This window comes from Eleutherodactylus coqui, chromosome 1 (assembly GCF_035609145.1).
Source record: "Eleutherodactylus coqui strain aEleCoq1 chromosome 1, aEleCoq1.hap1, whole genome shotgun sequence".
Lineage (NCBI taxonomy): Eukaryota > Metazoa > Chordata > Amphibia > Anura > Eleutherodactylidae > Eleutherodactylus > Eleutherodactylus coqui.
The window spans coordinates 517,956,183-517,978,350 of NC_089837.1; the positions used below are offsets into that span (position 1 = coordinate 517,956,183).

Here is a 22,168-nt window from a genome sequence, read left to right on the forward strand (position 1 = left end):
TGTTACCGCCGCCCCATAACATAACACCACCACCTGCTTCACCATGGTGAAAATTTGGAAAATTTCTGCCAGTCTTCGGAATAACTTTTTAAAGGGTTAATTGCCCCATACATCTGTAAGAATCAACAAAACTACCCAAACACGTGCCATAGTATTCTTATAACAAAGCTGGTGTATCATTGGCCCATTCCCTTTCTTTCCAAGCCCAGTCAATCCAGTAGCTCGCTGGGTCAACACATAGCAAATGTAACCATCTGAATGCTCCCAGACCTAGAAATACCGAAGCCCTTAACTAAGTATCCGGTATAATTACTGACTACGACATTTAGGCAACACTAGCTCCCGCGCCTCTGCGTCCTGCAGAATCAATAGGAAGACGACGACCGTACCTTCCAACTAAACACATAAATAAAGGACATGAATATTCCAATCACAAGTTGCTGATGATTAAAGCGATTCTCCCAGCGCAGGACTCATTAGCAGTCATGTAGCACTAAATCAGATGTGTGTAATGTACGGAAAGGAGGGGAACGGATTTGGGAATACATTGTGCATCACCGTAATGAAACGAGCCCCGCGGCCCAGCACAGTCCACCTCCTCCGTAACAAGTGATCCTGCTCCATTATTCATCCTCCCCCCCTCCCACTTTATACATTTTCATTTTTTAAGATTGGTGTTTTTTTGACACTCGGTGCTGCCCTTTCAGAATGAATATGTTTTATAGCAACTTATCTTAACATTTCCATCTTGTGAGTTGTTAATAACCCAATTAGCATGGAAGGCCGACACCGAGAGAATCCTTAATCAGACTATTTGTAAGGAGCCCTGTCTCGTGTCCTAATCATCCCCACCCGAACATTTCAAGCTAAGTCCACAAAAGTGGAATTTATGCGATTATATTATATTATATTATGGGGACGCGCCTTGTGTATATAGCAAGATCAGAATCAAATAGTAACAAACGTGCGTTTGTCAGGCATACATCGTTTGTATGCATGACAAAGACACGTTTGTTTTAAGTGCCGAAACGCGTAGCATCAGGAATTCTATCGAACTGCACTATCATGTACTAGTCCTACTTTTGGACCCACGTTGCGTGGTGCTATCTTTTTACTATAAGTTATATTTATTATGAATAACATTCTAACAATATGATCAAAGAGATTATAAAGGTGCAAGAAGCCAGTGTTATAGTAGTTATATTTCTGTACATAGGGGCAGTATTATAGTAGTTATATTCTTGTACATAAGGGGCAGTATTATAGTAGTTATATTCTTGTACATAGGAGCAGTATTATAGTAGTTATATTCTTGTACATAGGGGCAGTATTATAGTAGTTATATTCTTGTACATAGGAGGCAGTAATATAGCAGTTATATTCTTGTACATAGGGGGCAGTATTATAGTAGTTATATTCTTGTACATAGAAACAGTATTATAGCAGTTATATTCTTGTACATAAGGGGCAGTATTATAGTAGTTATATTCTTGTACACAGGAGGCAGTATTATAGTAGTTATATTCTTGTACATAGGGGGCAGTATAGTAGTTATATTCTTGTACATAGGGGGCAGTATTATAGTAGTTATATTCTTGTACATAGGGAGCAGTATTATAGTAGTTATATTCTTGTACATAGGGGGCAGTATTATAGTAGTTATATTCTTGTACATAGGAGGCAGTAATATAGCAGTTATATTCTTGTACATAGGGGGCAGTATTATAGTAGTTATATTCTTGTACATAGGAGCAGTATTATAGTAGTTATATTCTTGTACATAGAAACAGTATTATAGTAGTTATATTCTTGTACATAGGAGGCAGTAATATAGCAGTTATATTCTTGTACATAGGGGGCAGTATTATAGTAGTTATATTCTTGTACATAGAAACAGTATTATAGCAGTTATATTCTTGTACATAAGGGGCAGTATTATAGTAGTTATATTCTTGTACACAGGAGGCAGTATTATAGTAGTTATATTCTTGTACATAGGGGGCAGTATAGTAGTTATATTCTTGTACATAGGGGGCAGTATTATAGTAGTTATATTCTTGTACATAGGGGGCAGTATTATAGTAGTTATATTCTTGTACATAGGGGGCAGTATTATAGTAGTTATATTCTTGTACATAGGAGGCAGTAATATAGCAGTTATATTCTTGTACATAGGGGGCAGTATTATAGTAGTTATATTCTTGTACATAGGAGGCAGTAATATAGCAGTTATATTCTTGTACATAGGGGGCAGTATTATAGTAGTTATATTCTTGTACATAGGAGGCAGTAATATAGCAGTTATATTCTTGTACATAGGGGGCAGTATTATAGTAGTTATATTCTTGTACATAGGAGCAGTATTATAGTAGCTATATTCTTGTACATAGGGGGCAGTATTATAGTAGTTATATTCTTGTACATAGGAGCTGTATTATAGTAGTTATATTCTTGTACATAGGAGCAGTATTATAGTAGTTATATTCTTGTACATAGGGGGGAGGTATTATAGTAGTTATACTCTTGTACATAGGAGGCAGTATTATAGTGGTTATATTCTAGTACATAGGAGGCAGTATTATAGTAGTTATATTCTTGTACATAGGAGGCAGTATTATAGTAGTTATATTCTAGTACATAGGAGGCAGTATTATAGTAGTTATATTCTTATACATAGGAGCAGTATTATAGTAGTTATATTCTTGTATATAGGGGCAGTATTATAGTAGTTATATTCTTGCACATAGGGGGCAGTATTATAGTGGTTATATTCTTGTATATAGGGGCAGTATTATAGTGGTTATATTCTTGTACATAGGAGCAATATTATAGTAGTTATATTCTTGTAAATAGGAGTACTATTCTAGTAGTTATATTCTTGTACACAGGAGCAGTATTATAGTAGTTATATTCTTGTACATAGGAGCAGTATTATAGTAGTTATATTCTTGTACATGGGGGGCAGTATTATAATAGTTATATTCTTGTACATAGGAGGCAGTATTATAGTAGTTATATTCTTGTACATAGGAGCAGTATTATAGTAGTTATATTCTTGTACATAGGGGGCAATATTATAGTAGTTATATTCTTGTACATAGGAGCAGTATTATATTAGTTTTATTCTTGTACATAGGAGGCAGTATTATAGTAGTTATATTCTTGTACATAGGGGGCAGTATTATAGTAGCTATATTCTTGTACATAGGGGGAGGTATTATAGTAGCTATATTCTTTTACGGAGAAGCAGTATTACAGTAGTTATATTCTTGTACATAGGGGCAGTATTATAGTAGTTATAGTCTTGTACACAGGGGGCAGTATTATAGTAGATATATTCTTGTACATAGAAGCAGTATTACAGTAGTTATATTCTTGTACATAGAAGCAGTATTATAGTAGTTATATTCTTGTACATAGGGGCAGTATTATAGTAGTTATATTCTTCTACATAGGAGCAGTATTATAGTAGTTATATTCTTGTGCATAGGGGCAGTGTTATAGTAGTTATATTCTTCCACATAGGAGCAGTGTTATAGTAGTTATATTCTTGTACATAATTGCAGTATTATAGTAGTTATATTCTTGTACATAGGGGGCAGTATTATAGTGGTTATATTCTTGTATATAGGGGCAGTAATATAGTAGCTATATTCTTGTACATAGGAGTAGTATTATAGTAGTTATATTCTTGTAAATAGGAGTACTATTATAGTAGTTATATTCTTGTACATAGGGACAGTATTATAGTAGTTATATTCTTGTAAATAGGAGTGCTATTATAGTAGTTATATTCTTGTACATAGGAGCAGTATTATAGTAGTTATATTCTTGTACATGGGGGACAGTTGTTACCATGCGGCGGTTGCTGGTCCTCCCAGGGAGGCGGTGTGCGGGGTCCTGCGGTTGGTGCGCGTCCTCCCGGCTTGTTGTCTGGCTGGCGGGGACGCAGGTGCCTGGCCAGCGTGGGTGGCGTGCTGCTGGTGGTGCGCGTAGCCATGTGCACTTTTTTATTTTTAGGTCGGGCAGAGACTTGCAATTACTGCCAGTTATTGGTTTCCTCAGTGTGCTAGCTTGTCTGCCTCTGTTGGTCTCCTGCTTCTGTCATCTTGTCTGCTATAATTTGCTATTTTCCACCAGGTGTTTCCATCTGCCTCAGTTCTGCTTAGTATTGTTCGTGTTGGTTATTTTCAGCTGCCTATTCTATCGGTGTTCTACCCTTTCTATCCAGGTATGCCAGCATCCCTTTTTCGGTCCCTACTGAGAGTGGGGACCGTCGCCCAGTTGCCTGCCTGCGGTTAGCCAGGAGTGGAGGCAAGTAGGCAGGGACAGGGGTTGTGGGTGAGATCTAGGGCCCCGGGGCTGGCGTAACAAGAGTGGTATACTGTAACATAATAACTGGCCCTTAAAATTGCTCTTCAATGGAGGCCATGAGTACCCTCGCAAGTCAGTTGCAGGATTTAGTGGTTATGATCTAAGACCTGTCCGGTCGTATGGTGGCCCAGGAGCAGCAGGAGTTAGTGCATGTTTCTACCGCCCCTTCTATTCCTGAGCCCAAGTGTCCACTTCCTAAGGTATTTTCAGAGGAGAGGAGCAAGTTTTTTGTTTTTCTGCAGGCATGTAGATTGTATTTTCAGATGCGGCCCCGCTCCCTTGGCTCAGAATCCAAGAAAGTTGGATTGATTATATCCTTACTTCGGGGTTCCCCTCAGACATGGGCCAACTCCTTATCCGGGAGTTCGGCTTGCCTGCAGTCAGTTGATTTGTTTTTGCAGGAACTTGGAGGTATTTTGGATGAGCCGGACCGTGCGGGGTTGGCGGTATCTCATCTCATGTCTCTCTACGTCAGGGGCAGCAGTGGGTAGAGGACTATTGCTCTAATTTTAGACTGTATGCAGGTGAAACCTCTTGGAAGGATAGCGCCCTGAAAGATGTGTTTTTTTGGGTCTTTCTGACGCTGATCTACTTATTTCTCATCCCGCTGCCGTGACACTCAATGATGCAATGGAATTGGCAGTTAAAGCTGACAGGAGGCTGAGATCTGGAAAAGAGGAACGTCAGGCCCGTAAGGCTAGGGAATCCAGCAGACCCGCTCCCACTTCTCCCATGCCAACTTCTGGTGCCGAGCCTATGAAAGTGGACCAGCTGAGTCCAGAGGAACTGCGACGGTTCCAGATGATTCATCGTCTCTGCCTCTTTTGTGGGAAAGCCCGACATTGTGTAGCGACCTGTCCTCAGAAGTGTCTACAACATCAGTCCGAACCGGCGGAAAACTTCAGATCCTAGGCAATTTTTGGGAGGATTGCCTAGGATCAAAGGTACTCCCTAAGTTGTTGGTGCCTTGTCAGATTGGCTTCCGGAATTTCACTCGGTCCGGTCAAGCTTTTATTGATTCGGGTGCTGCCGCCAATTTGATTAGTTTAAGTTTTGGCAGACCTCTGATGACTGAATTCTCGGCGTTAAAGATTCCCATACGCTTCACTAGTAATGATTCTATCCCTCTGTCTGCAGGTGTTGTGCAATGGAGGACTCCCATTTTACAGTTCACTGTGGGTGTTCTCCATTCTGAGAATCTGTCGTTCTTGGTAATGGAAAGGATGTCTGTTGATGTAGTGCTTGGTATGCCCTGGTTGGCACTGCACAATCCCCGACTTGATTGGTCCACTCGGGAACTGACACATTGGGGGTTGTCCTATCATAGTCACTTAGCTACTATATCCATGTGTTCAGCAGATGCCATACTTATTCCTGAAAATTTGTCTGATTTTCATGATGTATTTTCCAAGAGACTGTCTGAGACTTTGCCTCCCCATAGGGAGTGGGACTGTGGTATTGATTTGATCCCCGACAGTCCCATCCCTAAGGAAGCCATTTTCAATTTGTCTGGGCGTTAGCACAAAGCCCTTAAGTCCTATATATCAGAGTCTCTGGCCAAACGACATATCAGGCCGTCCAGGTCCCCTGCGGGGGCAGGTCTCTTCTTTGTAGAGAAGAAGGATGGGACATTGAGGCCTTGTGTGGATTATCGGGCTTTGAATAAAATTACAGTTAAGGACCAGTGCTCCTTGCCCCTGATTCCTGATTTATTGAATCAGGTGGTAGGGGCCCACTGGTTTTCCAAATTAGACTTAAGGGGGCTTACAATTTAATTTGCATCCGAAGGGGAGATGAGTGGAAAACCGCGTTCAACACCTCGTTCGGACATTTTGAATTTCTACTCATGCCCTTCAGACTTTGTAATGACCCCACTGTGTTGCAGGGGTTTATGAACGCAGACTTCCACAACTTCCTGGGGGTATTTTTGGTCTTATATCTCGATGACATCCTGGTGTATGCCCCAGACTGGGATTCACATGTGCGGCATCTAAGGATGGTTCCGACCCGTTTGTGTTAGTACCAAATTTTTATCAAGTTGGAAAAATGCATTTTTGGTGCTCAACAAGTGTCTCTCCTTGGTTATGTGATTTCACCCACGGAGATTCAAATGGAGTCTGATAAAGTGGCAGCAATCTCCCAATAGGTCAGACCAGATAACCTGAAAGCTCTCCAGTGGTTTTTAAGTTCCGCAAATTTTTACCGTAAATTCATTAAGAATTATTTGGTTATTGCTCAACCCCTGACTGATCATACCAAGAAGGGTGCCTACTTGGTAAGATGGTTGCCAGAGGCCCTAGAGGCTTTTAGTCGTCTCAAAAGGGCGTTTATTGCTGCCCAGTGCTAGTACAGCCTGACGCGCGGTGACTGTTCTTCATTGAGGTCAATGCGTCTGAGGTGGGGGCGGGGGCTGTATTGTCTCAGGAAGTCAGCGAGAGATCTGGGTATAGTCCATGTGCGTTTTTCTCGCGGAAGTTCAGTTCGGCGGAATGTAACTACGACGTGGGTAATCGTGAGTTATTGGCAATTAAGTGGTCTCTAGAAGAGTGGTGTCACCATCTTGAGGGGGCAAGGCATCCCATGTATACTGATCATAAAAACTTGGTATATCTCGCCAACGCTAAGAGACTCACAGCTCGTCAGGCCAGGTGGGCGAGTTTTTCACCAGGTTTAACCTCATCGTTACATATATTCCAGGGGAGAAGAATGTGAAGGCATACGCCCTCTCACGGAGTTTTGGTTCGCCGGAAAGTGAGACAGTGGCTCCTGAGAATATCTTGGCACCTGGGGTGGTGGTGGCAGCTGTAGAATCTGATCTTGTTCCTCAGCTACAAAATTGTCAGCAGGACGCTCCCTCGGGGGTGTCGGAGGGCAGATGGTTTGTGCCAGAGATCTTGCGTCTTAGGGTCATTGAAAAGTCACACTCATCTGTTCTCACAGGCCATCCGGGGGTTCAGGGGACTCTGGATCTTTGTACTAGACACTACTGGTGGCCAGGCATGTCTCAGGAGATCCGCGACTTTGTTAAAGGATGCTCTGTCTGTGCGGCAGTAAAAGTCGGCTTTGTCGTCCAGAGGGGCCTCTGAGACCATTACCGGTGCCTTCTCATCCGTGGTCACATTTATCAGTAGATTTTATCACTGATCTACCTGAGTCTCAGAAGTTCACCACTATCCTAGTTGGTGTAGACCGTTTCTCTAAAATGCTACATTGTGTGGCTTTAAAGAAGTTACCTTCTGCGATAGAATTTTTCATGATTTTTGTAAAAGAAATCATTCGTCTACATGGGGTTCCCGAGAACATCGTATCTCATCGCGGTGTTCAGTTTGTTGCGCAATTTTGGCGAGCCTTCTGTAGAAACCTGGGAACGTCGCTTTCCTTCTCGTCAGCATTCCACCCGCAAACTAATGGTCAGACTGAGCGGAAGAACCAGGATTTAGTGCAATATTTACAGTTGTTTGCTAGCGAAAAGGCTCATCAGTGGGCAGAATTCATGCCGTTAGCAGAGTTTGCGCTAAACAACCATACTTGTTCTTCCACTGGGGTATCTCCATTCCTTTGCGTATATGGTCAGCATCCTCGCTTCCTTACAGCTATTTCTGCGCTGTCTGCCTGTCCTGCAGCTGATGTCGCCACAGATGCGCTGCAGGGGGTATGGAAAGAAGTACAGAAGAACCTGGAAGCAACAGGGGCTCGTATGCAGTTGCGTAGTGGGAGGAGTCTATCAGTATCTGAAACTTACAGGATGGGACAGAAGGTATATTTGTCTTCTTGAAATCTCAAATTGAAGGTTCCGTCTTTGAAACTGGTGCAACATTACATGGGTCCCTTTGTCACCACGCGTGTAGTAAACCCACTTGCTTATGAACTTGATTTGCCAGCTACATGGAGGATTCACAGGGTTTTTTATAAGTCACTATTGAAATCTTTTGTATCTTCAGTGTTGGGGAAGGAACAAGGAAGGCATCCACTGTGCCTGAACATTTACCAATATAGAAACATCCTGTCCCACCCCAGGCATTTTATTCTTCATCACCTCTAAATCTATAGAGTTCAAAACCCCTACACCTGTAAAATATGCACCTTTCTCTAACTCAATCACTTCCGGTACCCCATACCTGCAGATCACCTCATTTATGAGCTTCTTTACGGTTACCTGCATGGTTACCTTTGTAACAGGCAAGCACATATTCATACTTCCAAACTAGTGGGAGCTGAATGTAGTCAATTTGCAATCTCTGAAATGGGTAGAGTGGCCTAGGCAAGTGTTTTTGTGGCACCTTTACCTTTTGTCCTGGGTTGCTCATGGCACAGATCATGCAAGATTGGACAAATGATGCAGCAACTACCGAGAATCCAGGAGCCACCCATCCTTTCTCAAGAGTTGACATCATTGCTGCTTTCAATAGGTGAGTCTTTCCCTGCATCAGCTGGGCCATCATGGGGTACAGGGACCATGGTAGGCACGTTCTATTGACTGTTCGTCATACGCTGTCCTGTTCTGTTGCACACATCTTAGTCCATTTATCTTTTTCTTTCTTGCTGGCTTGTAACTGTAAAGTACTTAGCATATCAATGTCCAAGTTTTTAACAGTGTCTAAATCATTGTCTCTGATTTGTGCTGTCAGTATCTTCTTTTCTTCTTTCTTCCACGGCTTAAGAGCTGCTTTTGCTGTGCCGTCTGCTATGGCATTGCCTTTTGCTTCTTTGGTGTTGGCCCTGGTGTGTGCTTTCACCTTAAGGACTGCTACTTCTTCAGGTAACAGAAGGGCTTTCATGAGACTCTGTACTGCTGCATCATTCTTAATTGGCTGTCCTGCTGAAGTAAGAAACTGTCTGGCGTTCCATATCGGGCCGTAATCATGAGCTATGCCAAATGCATACTGGGAATCAGTGTAAATGTTTGACGTCTTACCTTCTGCCACTCTGCACGCCTCAGTAAGGGCTTTTAGTTTCGTTTCTTGTGCTGAGACATGCGGAGACAGAGCTTCTGCTTTTAGGACATCTTGTTGTGCAACCACTACATATCCGGTATGGAATCGTCAGTCCTCACCCTGGTACCTGGAACTATCTGCAAAAAGCTCAAAATAAAGGTTATTCAAAGGTGTTTCTGTCACATTTTCAAATCCTGCTGTTTCTTGTTGCATTACAGCTAAACAATCGTTCTTGCAGTTCATCAGGTTCAGTAATTTGCAAAGTAAGCTGTCTCGCCTTTCCCCTTATGTTACTCCCCCATTGGAACCGGAATACTTGATAGGAAGAAGAGTAGCCAGGTTCAATGTAGTACATCTCTGAAAGGAAATGTTAGATCATTTCTTTCTCATTTAATTTCCAGACATCGAACAGTATTCATACCATATAACACAACATGACTTACATATGGGCCTTTCGCACACACAAAAATTCACAAAAAATGACAGATCCACATTTATGATCAGGATCGACAAATATATGACACTCTAAATCTCTTGTGCAGCTAAATATAACCAATTCTCAATTCACATTTCTTTGCAGAGACAAGTAGGCCCTCTACAGCACAGAACCCCACACTTTGGAATTTAACCTATCTCCTATAGAACAAAGTAACTTCTTCAGACAAATAATAGAACTGTATAACAGGTTTCACTCCCTATAACCATCTTATTTTATGTGCAAATAGCCCGAGCCTATTTTGACTTAACCTAGAGTATAATATATTTGCCTCACCTTACAAAACTGCAAATTCACACACACTTGGGTTTTATGCATTCATATGTAGACTGATAAGTTTATCATGTGAAGTAGAAACTCATATGTACTGCGGTTTTTATATGTTTTGTCCAGTTTAGGTTATCCAATGACAAATACAATACAACTTATGCACATTTCCACCTACATACTTATATTCACCACTTCAGTTAGCAACTATTATCACTGTTAAATCTTCTTCCATATCTTTACTTGCTTTCTGCCAACTATTCAACATTTCCCGTAATCAATTATCTTTTACCCATCCAGCATGACTATCTGCAAACTTATCCCAATGCTGGGGGTCTAGTGCTCCTGTTCCCCAATATCCTGCCTGCTTCAACAATTTGTCAAATCTTTTACCTACTGCGTCCCTGCCTTCTCTTTGTTTCACTATTTCCCTTGCAGTCTTCCATACCTTATCCTCTTTACCAGCAGTATTGCCCATGGCTGGCGGCTTATGTACATCAAGAGGCTTATTATTTTTATTCGTTCACACACATAAAACAATCCCTTGGCCGCTGAGACACACCGCAAAACCACAGAGGCCCCTGCCCAGAATCAATGTCCTGTTATTTGCAGGGACTTCCTTCCAGTCTTACTGATTCGGTTCCTGTTAACATGGGTCACAGAGATTTATATTTGCACCCCAGAGGTCAGGTTCCATAAATCAGGTCAGCTCATCTCAATCGCTCACTCATGCGGCACAAACATTCATAGAGACAATAGGCGCAAAACTCTCTATCTCTGTACATGGTTGCTTTAAACACCATCACTTTTCCCTTCAGTCTCAACTGCTTTCCTTATTCCTATAAGGGGATATCATCTCAGCATTTCTCAGAAATTATGGCTTTCTCGGTATTATACCGTGTCTTCAAAGATCGGTGAGAGGGTTAAAAGGCTTGTCCTTGTGACCTGCCTGTTCCCATTTCCGGTATGCTAAACCACAGTAAGAATAGTATTCAGAGACTAATGCCTACAAACAAATAAACATACTTATTCCCACCCGAACAGCATATCTCTGCCCGTCATGTAGGTTCTTTTAAATTGCTCAAAGACTTACAAAAGAGGCATGCACTTCTTACCCTTGGACAGGAAGGGAACAGCCAAGAAACACAGATTCTATATGGTAAGACAAGGTCTTACCTTTTACTGTACAGTTTTGTCAATCTGTGGTTTCAGATAGCTCCTCGTCTCATCTACGTCTGGGTGTTCAGGGTGCAGATGATCCTCTTTTTTTTTTTGCTTTGAGCCCCACCTTTGGGCGCCAGGCAGTGTTAGGGAAATTCAATGGTTTCCAAATTGAAATAGCTTCTATGACCGTCCGGGAGAAAGCAGTGACACAGACAGGTCTATGTGCAAGGCTACCTTTATTACAAATGTCACAACTTATATAGTAACATGACGTAGAGCGGGCTTTATGCCCGATGAACTTGTTTTTACATAAGCATACATTGTTGGTTAGAAATGTTATCTTAGATTGAACAATAACTTGTGTTTTCACATTCCAATGTTACATTCCGTTGTTAGTTCCAGTGTAACAGGATATGTGAGTTGTCCTGCAAGCAGTATGCCCAGAAATTCTTGTTTAGCTGTGTCAAGGAGTGGTAGACAAGACAAAAGCTTATTCAGGCCTGGGACCTTCACGGGCAGTAGTTTTATTCTTAGGGGGCAGTATTATAGTAGTTATATTCCTGTACATAGGAGGCAGTATTATAGTAGATATATTCTTGTATATAGGGGGCAGTATTAGAGTAGTTATATTCTTGTACATAGGAGCAGTATTATAGTAGTTATATTCTTGTACATAGGAGCAGTATTATAGTAGTTATATTCTTGTACATAAGAGCAGTATTATAGTAGTTATGATCTTGTACATAGAAGCAGTATTAGAGTAGATATACATTCTTGTACATAGGAGGCAGTATTATAGTAGTTAAATTCTGGAACATAGGCGGCAGTATTATAATAGTTATACTTTGGTACATAAGAGGCAGTATTATAGAAGTTATATTCTTGTACATAGGAGCAGCATTATAATAGTTATATTCTGGTACATGAAAGGCAGTATTATAAAAGTTATATTCTTGTACATAGGAGCAGTATTATAGAAGTCATATTCCTGTACATAGGAGCAGTATTATAGAAGTCATATTCCTGTACATGGGAGCAGTATTATAGTAGTTATATTCTTGTCCATAGGAGCAGTATTATAGGAGTTATAATCTTGTACATAGGGGCAGTATTATAGTAGTTATATTCTTGTACATAGGAGCAGTATTATAGGAGTTATATTCTTGTACATAGGGAGCAGTATTAGAGTAGTTGTAGTCTTGTACGTAGGGGGCAGTATGATAGTAGTTGTAGTCTTGTACATAGAAGCAGTATCATAGTAGTTATATTCCTGTTCATAGGGGGCAGTATTATAGTAGTTGTAGTCTTGTACATAGAAGCAGTATTATAGTATTTATATTCTTGTACATAGGGGGCAGTATTATAGTAGTTATATTCCTGTTCGTAGGGGGCAGTATTATAGTAGTTGTAGTCTTGTACATAGAAGGCAATATTATAGTACTTATATTCTTGTACATAGGGGGCAGTATTATAGTAGTTATATTCTTGTACATAGGGGGCAGTATTATGGTAGGGGGCAGTATTATTGTGATTATAGTCTTGTGCATAGAACCAGCATTATAGTAGTTAAATTCCTGTACATAGGGGGCAGTATTATAGTGGTTATAGTCTTGTACATAGTAGCAGTATTATAGTAGTTATATTCTTGTATATAGGGAGCGGTATTATAGTCATTATATTCTTGTACATAGGAGCAGTATTATAGAAGTTATATTCCTGTACATAGGGGGCAGTATTATGGTAGTTTTATTCTTGTACATAGGGGGCAGTATTATGGTACTTTTATTCTTCTACATAGAGGGCAGTATTATTGGAGTTATATTTTTGTACATAGGAGCAGTATTATAGTAGTTATATTCTTGTCCATAGGAGCAGTATTATAGGAGGTATATTCTTGTACATAGGGGCAGTATTATAGTAGTTATATTCTTCACATAGGAGCAGTATTATAGGAGATATATTCTTGTACATAGGGAGCAGTATTATAGTAGTTATATTCTTGTACATAGGAGCAGTATTATAGTAGTTATATTCTTGTACATAGGGGGCAGTATTATAGTAGTTATATTCTTGTACATAGGGGGCAATATTATAGTGGTTATAGTCTTGTACATAGAACCAGTATTATAGTAGTTCTATTCTTGTACATAGGAGCAGTATTATAGGAGTTATATTCTTGTACATAGGAGCAGTATTATAGTAGTTATATTCTTGTACATAGGGGCAGTGTTATGGTAGTTTTACTCTTGTACATAGGGAGCAGTATTATAGTAGTTGTAGTCTTGTACATAGAAGCAGTATTATATTATTTTCATTCTTTTACGTAGGGGGCAGTATTATAGTAGTTATATTCTTGTGCATAGGGGGCAGTATTATAGTGGTTATAGTCTTGTACATAGAACCAGTATTATAGTAGTTATATTCTTGTACATAGGGAGCAGTATTATAGTAGTTATATTCTTGTACATAGGAGCAGTATTACAGTAGTTCTAGTCTTGTACATAGAAGGTGTATTATAGTATTTTTATTCTTTTTCGTAGGGGGCAGTATTATAGTAGTTATATTCTTGTGCCTAGGGGGCAGTATTATAGTAGTTATATTCTTGTAAATAGGGAGCAGTATTATAGTAGTTATATTCTTGTACATAGGGAGCAGTAGTATAGTAGTTATATTCTTGTACTTAGGAGCAGTATTATAGTAGTTATATTCTTGTACATAGAAACAGTATTATAGTAGTAATATTCTTGTACATAGGAGCAGTATTATAGTAGTTATATTTTTGCTCGTAGGGGGCAGTATTATAGTAGTTATAGTCTTGTATATAGGGTGCAGTATTATAGTGGTTATAGTCTTGTACATAAAAGCAGTATTATAGGAGTTATATTCTTGTACATAGAAGCAGTATTATAGTATTTATATTCTTTTACGTAGGGGGCAGTATTATAGTGGTTATATTCTTGTACATAGAAGCAGTATTATGGTAGATATATTCTTGTACATAGGAGCAGTTTTATAGTAGTTGTAGTCTTGTACATAGGAGCAGTATTATAGTAGTTATATTCCTGTACATAGGAGGCAGTATTATAGTAGTTATATGCTTGTACATAGGGGACAGTATAATAGTAGTTATATTCTCATACACAGGGGTAGTATTATAGTAGTTATATTCTTGTACATAGAAGCAGTATTATAGTAGTTATATTCTTGTACATAGGAGCAGTATTATAGTAGTTATATTCTTGTACATAAGAGCAGTATTATAGTAGTTATGATCTTGTACATAGAAGCAGTATTAGAGTAGATATACATTCTTGTACATAGGAGGCAGTATTATAGTATAGTCTTGTATATAGGGAGCAGTATTATAGTGGTTATATACTTGTACATAGAACCAGTATTATAATAGTTATATTCTCGTACATAGGGAGCAGTATTATAGTAGTTATATTCTTGTACATGGGTACAGTATTATAGTAGTTATATTCTTGTACATAGGGGCAGTATTATAGTAGTTATATTCTTGTAGATAGGAGGCAGTATTATAGTAGTTATAGTCTTGTACTTTTTAGGCAGTATTATAGTAGTTATATTCTTTTAAATAGGGGGCATCATTATAGAGGTTTTACTGTAATCTTGTCCATGTGACAGTATTGTTGCATTCTATTTTATTGTAATAAGGAAATTAATCCTGCTTTGACAGAGCTGAAAAAGTGACAGCCATTGATGTGATCTAGTAATGTGCTTGTCACATTCCTCTTGGCAACCAATACAAAGTGCATTATTTAGTAGGGGGTGACAATTTAGCACACTGTCCATCATGCTTTGGAATAGAGCAATGGGAGGAGATTTTTTTACCGTTTTCACTGTTACGATCCTTGTATTATCTGAGAAGCTGAGGCTTATGAGAAAATGAAAGAAATAAAATAATAAAAAAAATAACAATCAGTCACTGTGGGCACAGATGGTTGGGGTAGCACTCGTGAGACTGATACTTGCATTTTAAATATAAAATCACTGAGCTTTAAATAAAGCATCCCGACAGATGGTAGATTACTGTGTGAGAAGAATTTGTTTAAAGAGACACTCCAAGCTCCAAGTCTTTGGCCCTTTCCAACCTTTCAAAATATGTTTGGATCTTTTCTTTCGTGATCTCTCAGGTGTTAAAGAGGTTTGAGTTGCTACAATAACCTTTGTCTTAATGGCTTGTGCAGGTATATCCCAACAAGTGCATGTCCCTGGAGTCCCTATACCATGTTGTCCTCTTTGGAAAACCCCTTCTTTGTTAGATGCATTCCTGAACTTTAAGCTTATCACAAGGAGTCCTGCTGCTCAGCTGTAATCTGAAAAACCTAGCAGCAAGTATTCTATTATACTGCAGCACCTCTGGAGGTGAACAGAAGAACTGCACTATGCCCATTACAGTGCACAGAGCTCCAGGGTCCTCCAGAGCAACAGATATTCTTTGCAGCTATTCTCTGTTGATAGATAGACGAGGCTCCAGAATGGGTTTGCACCCCTCTATTGACACCTATAAATTTATTGCATTTTTGAAAATGAGTTTTCTATAGCAGGCAACCGTTCTAAAGCCACTGTATGCTATAAAAGTATATGCGGGCGTTTATTCACGCGTAACAAAGATCACACTGTGCGCGTAAAAAAAAAACTTGTGTCCACATCCCTTGCCACCCATATGTTCTATCTTTTGTAGGTGAGAATTTTGTGCGCATGTAAAATTCGGACAAGTGAGCGCTGCCATTGAAAAGCATTGGCTCTATATAGATGCGGATCGCAAACGCACAGAACATGCGCACATAAAAACGCCCGTCTGACGGAGGCCTGAGTCAACATATATGCAACAGTGGGGCAGTGTACATATTACTGTAACAGTATTTGATAAAAGTATTAGCCCCCCCCCCCCCCCCCCCACCAATCCTGTGCTGTCAGGTGAAAAGATATGCAAATCGGATGTGTGAGCATTAGGTATAAAGCAGAGGATCACACAGGCATAACCCAGTGCAGAAAGCATCAGATGCCACCAGGTGTAGAGTTGGCAATGGGGTCTGGTGGTGGAATGTCACCAACCAATCAGTACAGGACGTCGCAGGACTTTAGGACATCCCAAAGTCCACTGTTGGCCATGTTATTGGGAGATGGAGACCATCTAGTGTGTGTGGTCCTGCCACCTTCAGGGAGACCCGAAACTGACAGAATGTGAACAACGAAGCCTTGTACGAGCTGTGAAGGCATCACACACATCGTCTGCCCTCACTCAGGAGGTCTCACAGGCCATGGGGACATCCATTAGCACCAGAACCATCCGTAGGGAAATGCATGCAAAGTGTTACCATGGACAAGCGGCTGCACACAAGCCCAACATTACAGCAGTGAATGTACAGAGATGCTGGCGGTGGTGCTAGAAGTGTCATTTATGGACTGTAAATGGCTGGAACCAAACTGTCTTGAAAACTGTGAATTAAGAGGTCTTACCTCACGTGATCCAGACCCGATGCTTCGCTTAATATATCCTAGTATTGTGTTTGCCTTTTTGGCTGCTGCATCACACTGTTGACTCATGTTCAGTCTGTTATTGATTAGTATACCCAAGTCTTTATCACATGTGCTGCTGCTTAGCCCAATGCCTCCCATTCTGTATGTGTTTTTTTTTTTCTTTCCAAGATGTAGGACTTTGCATTTCTCCTTGTTAAATATCAGTTTGCTCGTCACAGCCATTGTTCAAGTTTGTTCAGATCTTTTTGAATCCTCTCTCCTCCTCCTGTGTTAGCAATCTCTGTCAGCTTTGTGTTGTCTGCAAACATGATCAGTTTCCTCTCAATTCCCTCTTTTAGCTCATTTCTTAAAACGTTGAACGCTGGACCTAGGACAGAGCCTTGTGGTACCCCACTTGATACATTCTTCCACTTGGATGTGCAGCCATTTATGACCACTCTTCGAGTATGATTACTCAGCCAGTTCTGAATCCACCTAATAGTTGCCTTGTTGATTCTATATTTGGTCATTTTTTTCAATAAGTATGGTATGAGATACTTTGTCAAATGCTTTACTAAAGTCAAGATATACTATATCCACTGCATTTTCCTGATCAACTCAGTTGGTGATTCTGTCACAGAATTAAAAATTAAATTTATCGCGCATGACATGTTTATTACAAATCCATGGTGGCTGTGGTTAATTACTCAATTCTCATTCAAGTACTTGCATACATGTTGTTTAGTAATTTGTTCAAATATCTTTCCCAGTATAGAAGCTAGGCTCACAAGCCTGTAGTTTCCTGTACTTTACACAAGTTGAGAACCACTGGTGGTGACAACTAATTGTTACTATGTAACTGGCTATATGTCTTCCTGTTCACATGGGAAGATGTACAGTCTACAGCGAGCATTTTAATGCATGCTAAAAAGCAATGTTCAGTCAGTACATCAGAAGCAATCATTCAGCTAACTGTTCATGCCAGATAATCAGGCTGTATAAAAAGGGTCTTCAAGGGGTTGTAGCAGAATTTTAAGTAGTCTCCTATCCATAGGATTGGGGATAACTTGCTGATCAGTCAGGGTCTCACTGCTGAGACCCACGCTGATCTCAAGAAAAGGGGTCCCATGTATTCTGTCTTCCTCTCTGAGTGGTTACTGTCCTCCCACACCTGCAATGAGGAGGAAACTGAGTGAACCACTGGTGCACTGGTGTATTTCCATCAACCCCCTGCAGTAACAAGAGAGCGGGACACGGGAGTCCTATTCTTGAGATCAGTAGGGGTCTCAGGTGTGAGACCCATACTGATCAGCAAGTTATTCCCTATCCATCTGCGCTTAGCCAACAAATGTGATATTTTTGGCTGTTTGGCAACAGTCTGACAAGGTAGTGTTCATATAGACATCTGTGCCTGATTGTCAACCCATGTAAATGGGTCGGTGAAAAGAAAGAATGTGGTCAAAACAGTCCAATCCACTCACCCTCATCCAGTGCCATTAGGTTAGATGGCATAGATAGGAGCACCATAGTAGCTCACTGAATAAATACTATACCAGAACCGAACTTATAAACTCATAACTACAGCACCAGAGCTAAGCTCAGTACATACATATAGCACCAGAATCAAGCTCCAGAATGAAGCGTAATACTTAAATACTGACCCAAAACCAAGCTCAATACATAAATACAATACAAACCAATCTCATAACATATATATAGCAGCAGAACGAAACTTACAACATAGATACAATACCAGAACATAATATATATCACTAGAACCAAGCTGACAACATACATACAGCACAAGAATGAAGCTCATAACATAAACACAGCACCAGAACCAACCTCATAATATAATTACAACACCATAACCAAGCTCAGAACATAAATACAACACCAAAACCAACCTCATGACATAAGTACAACATCAGAACCAATCTCAGTGCATAAGCACATCAGCAAAACCAAGCTCAATATATAAATATAGGTACCATACATAAATACATTACAAACCAACTTTATGACATACATACAGCACCAGAACAAAACTCATAACATATATACAGCACAAGTACAAAGCTCAGTACATAAATACAGCACCTAAACCATAAATACAGAATGAGAACCAAGCTTAGTACAAAAATACTGCCCTAGAGCCAAACTCATAAAATAAATGTAGTAACAGAACTAAGCAATTGTATTGTAGAGGTGCTGCCGGCCTTACAATCTCCCCTAGCCTATATCCACCTGCTGGCCTCCCTTACAAATTGGTTGCTGGCACCTTATGCGACCACACAGGTCACACATAGCTAAGCCCTGCCATGCCCCCCATTGACCCAAGGTCCTCCCAACCATTTAGTATGAGGAGTCCGGATATATGTGCATCTCTCTGTCTGAGGAACTTTTCTGTAAACACAGTGTATCAGCTGTCTGCAGCCCACGCAGCTCTGTGGATAAGTCATGCAGAATCAATACTTTACAAAACAAGGCAGAGATGACCGGGAGGCTAATGTGCAATGAATTGGATGATATTTAGGAAGATTTGTATCTATGTTTTCATCTATAATGGAAATACCATGTACCTGCGTCTCAGGAAGTCAGCTTATTAACATTTTAATGGGGCGACGCTGAGCATGGCTTTGTTTCGAGAGACTTACATTATTTCTCGAAGATTGTATCAGCTGCTACCATTCGCCGTATCTAATTTATGGGATGGATGAAATGTCCTGTTATACTAATTCCATTCAGACAGAAGTGTCTTATCTTCAGACTTCTAATCAGAATAAATATCCCGGAGCCTCACTACACTTCATTACAATCCTCTCCATGAATACAGAAGAGAATGGCGCTGAAGAGCCGTGTAGGATAGAAAACAAAGAGCTTATTAAGGGTACATCCTCAGGTTGGGTCATAGTTACCAGCGGCATACCACATGGGGGCACTATTGGGTCCTCTATTTTTAATATGTTTATTAATGCCCATGTACACTGAACAGTCACTTTATTAGAGATCCCCTCTAGTAGCACATTGGATCTACTTTGGCCTTCGAAACTGCAGGAGCTCGTTATGGTGTAGATTCCAGTAGGACAGGGATGTCAAACTCATTTTTACTGAGGGCCACATCAGCCTTATGGTTGCCTTCAAAGGATTTATTGTAATTGTAAAACTGTATAGTAATAGGGACCCCCATAGTGGCCCCAGTAGTAATAGAGTCCCTATAGTGACTTCAGTAGCAATAGCCACCTCCCATAGTGGTCCCAGTAGTAAGTGTCCCTATATTAGTGGCCCTAGTAGTAATAGTGCCTCCCATAGTGGTCCCAGTAGTAACAGTGCCTCTCATAGTGGTCCCAGTAGTAACAGTGCCTCTCATAGTGGTCCCAGTAGTAATAGTGCCTCTCATAGTGGTCCAAGTAGTAATAAGTAATCCCTATTGTAGCCCCAGTTGTGAAATTATTCTGCAGGAATATCGGCCCCTGTGGACAGGAAGCTTCTTGTAGTTTCTGCAGATTAGATGGCGGTGCTGACAAGTTCTGGCCAGCTGACAGGAAGGGGTCATCGATTCATGCTGCTTGTGCCAAATTCTGATCTCCCATCAGCAGGGGGCAATAGAAATCTGGATCCATCTGACAAGATCTTTTTCTGCTGCTCAGTGGTACAATTTTTGTGCTCTTTTGACCCCTGGAGTCTCGCTTTTCATTTTCTCTCAGATACAATGGCACTGGAATTGGCTATCTGTTGTTATAGCCCATCTGTGCTGGGGAACGATGAGTTGTGCATTTGGATGTGTTAGTTGGAGCTCCAGCATTGTATTCAGCTGCAATTTTCTTGACTGTTCAGCACCTGTTGGTCTCACCCCCTTTGTCGACCAGATTCCCTATGTTTTTCCTCAAGAAAAGTAAGAGTTAAGGAACATACATCAGCGCCTTGTTAGATATCCCATGGTGATGATGAAAATACAAAGCACTCACCTGGTGCCTGGTGGAATTCCCATACATCCTTGGGAATCCAGTGTCCGGGTTTGCGTATCAAAATAATCCTCATCCGGAATCCAAATGACCAGATGAGCGGCACGGTGGCCCAAGAATATCATCCATGGAATAAAATGTAGAAAAAATTCCCTGCGCTCACGGACTAGGATGTACTTATTCAAGACCCAGTGGTCTTATACTGGTAATCACCTAACTGTATTTGTAGGAATGCCACATATAAAGTTAGGTGATTACCACCACAAGACCACTGGGTCTTGAATAAGTACATCCTAGTTTGTGAGCACAGGGAATTTTTTCTACATTTTATCCCGTGTATGTGTTGCAGCCGTTCTGAGGCCTGCACCGGACTTGCAGGCCAGACCAGGTTTTGGGTGTGCCCTTGCTTCTCCTGGAGCTGAGGGGCGTGATAGTTGCAGGAGTAACGCCAGTCAGCACCTGGTGCTGAGTAGCTTGGCTCCTATTTAAACTGTGCTAGTATTGACCCCTGTGCTGGTCAATGCTTCAGTTGTCGCTGGACAGCGACGGAGGAACACATCCTGGCTGGAGCTCCTCTACTCCAGCTAAGTCCTTTTCTGCTTTATTTGGTTATTTGTTTTCCCTTTCTTTGGTGCTAGGGCTCCCTTACAGGGACTTGTCAGTGGCCTAGGCACGCGTGCGGGCTCGCACTTTTCAGAGCGATCGGTCCGCCGAGTAGGCAGGGCCCTCTCCCGGGTTAGGGGACTATAGGGAGAGAATTCCCCTTAGTTTTATATTTCCTTTGCACAGTTGTGCCTTTTGTTTGTATTATTGAGATTGCACGGCCTGAGGACGCAACAGTATGTTTTTCCATGATCACACCATTCTAAGTATACTCTACACACCGTTACATAATAAAACCCCAAACGGTTTGCAGCGAGGCCCCGCTAGTCTAGCACCGATGACCCCGCCTCATTGAAAGTTACTTAGATCGCTGGGTTTTACCATCTAATGTGGATTCACACTGAAACTGATCCACGGAAAACTTGTCACGTGACTTTATGCCGCACTCCGGGGTCACGGGGAGAATTAGCATATAGGGAAGCGACCAACAATCCTGAAAGAGAAGGGGTCTCTAATAAGAGGCCCGTTCAGTGTAGATGGCTGGACAGTACAGACATCTTTCTAATGATCTTTTATACAATCATCAGTTATAATTCAGTGGATATTATATATTATATGATAACATCTGTTGTGACGTTACATATTAGCCTTATTTACCTGCCTAAATCTCTATTACATTGCTTAATTATTTCATGGAAATACCTAAACTTAACAGTAGAAATGCAAAAAAAATCTTTAAAGGGGTTGTCCTACCGGAAACACCCCTTTAATAGGGCTGCCTGTATTAAAATAATAAACAGAGCCGTACTTACCCCTCTCCTGCCAGGATACAGTGCTGCAGCCCTGTCGTAACAGTGCTGGAATAGCCCATCAGTAGC

At 40.8% G+C, this 22,168-nt stretch overlaps 1 protein-coding gene across 1 annotated transcript in view; it reads left to right on the plus strand.

The window, feature by feature from the left end:
- Positions 1–22,168, plus strand: part of DLG2 (discs large MAGUK scaffold protein 2) — a 469,593-nt gene that overhangs the window by 50,218 nt on the left and 397,207 nt on the right. The gene's annotated exons all lie outside the window — the stretch shown is intronic.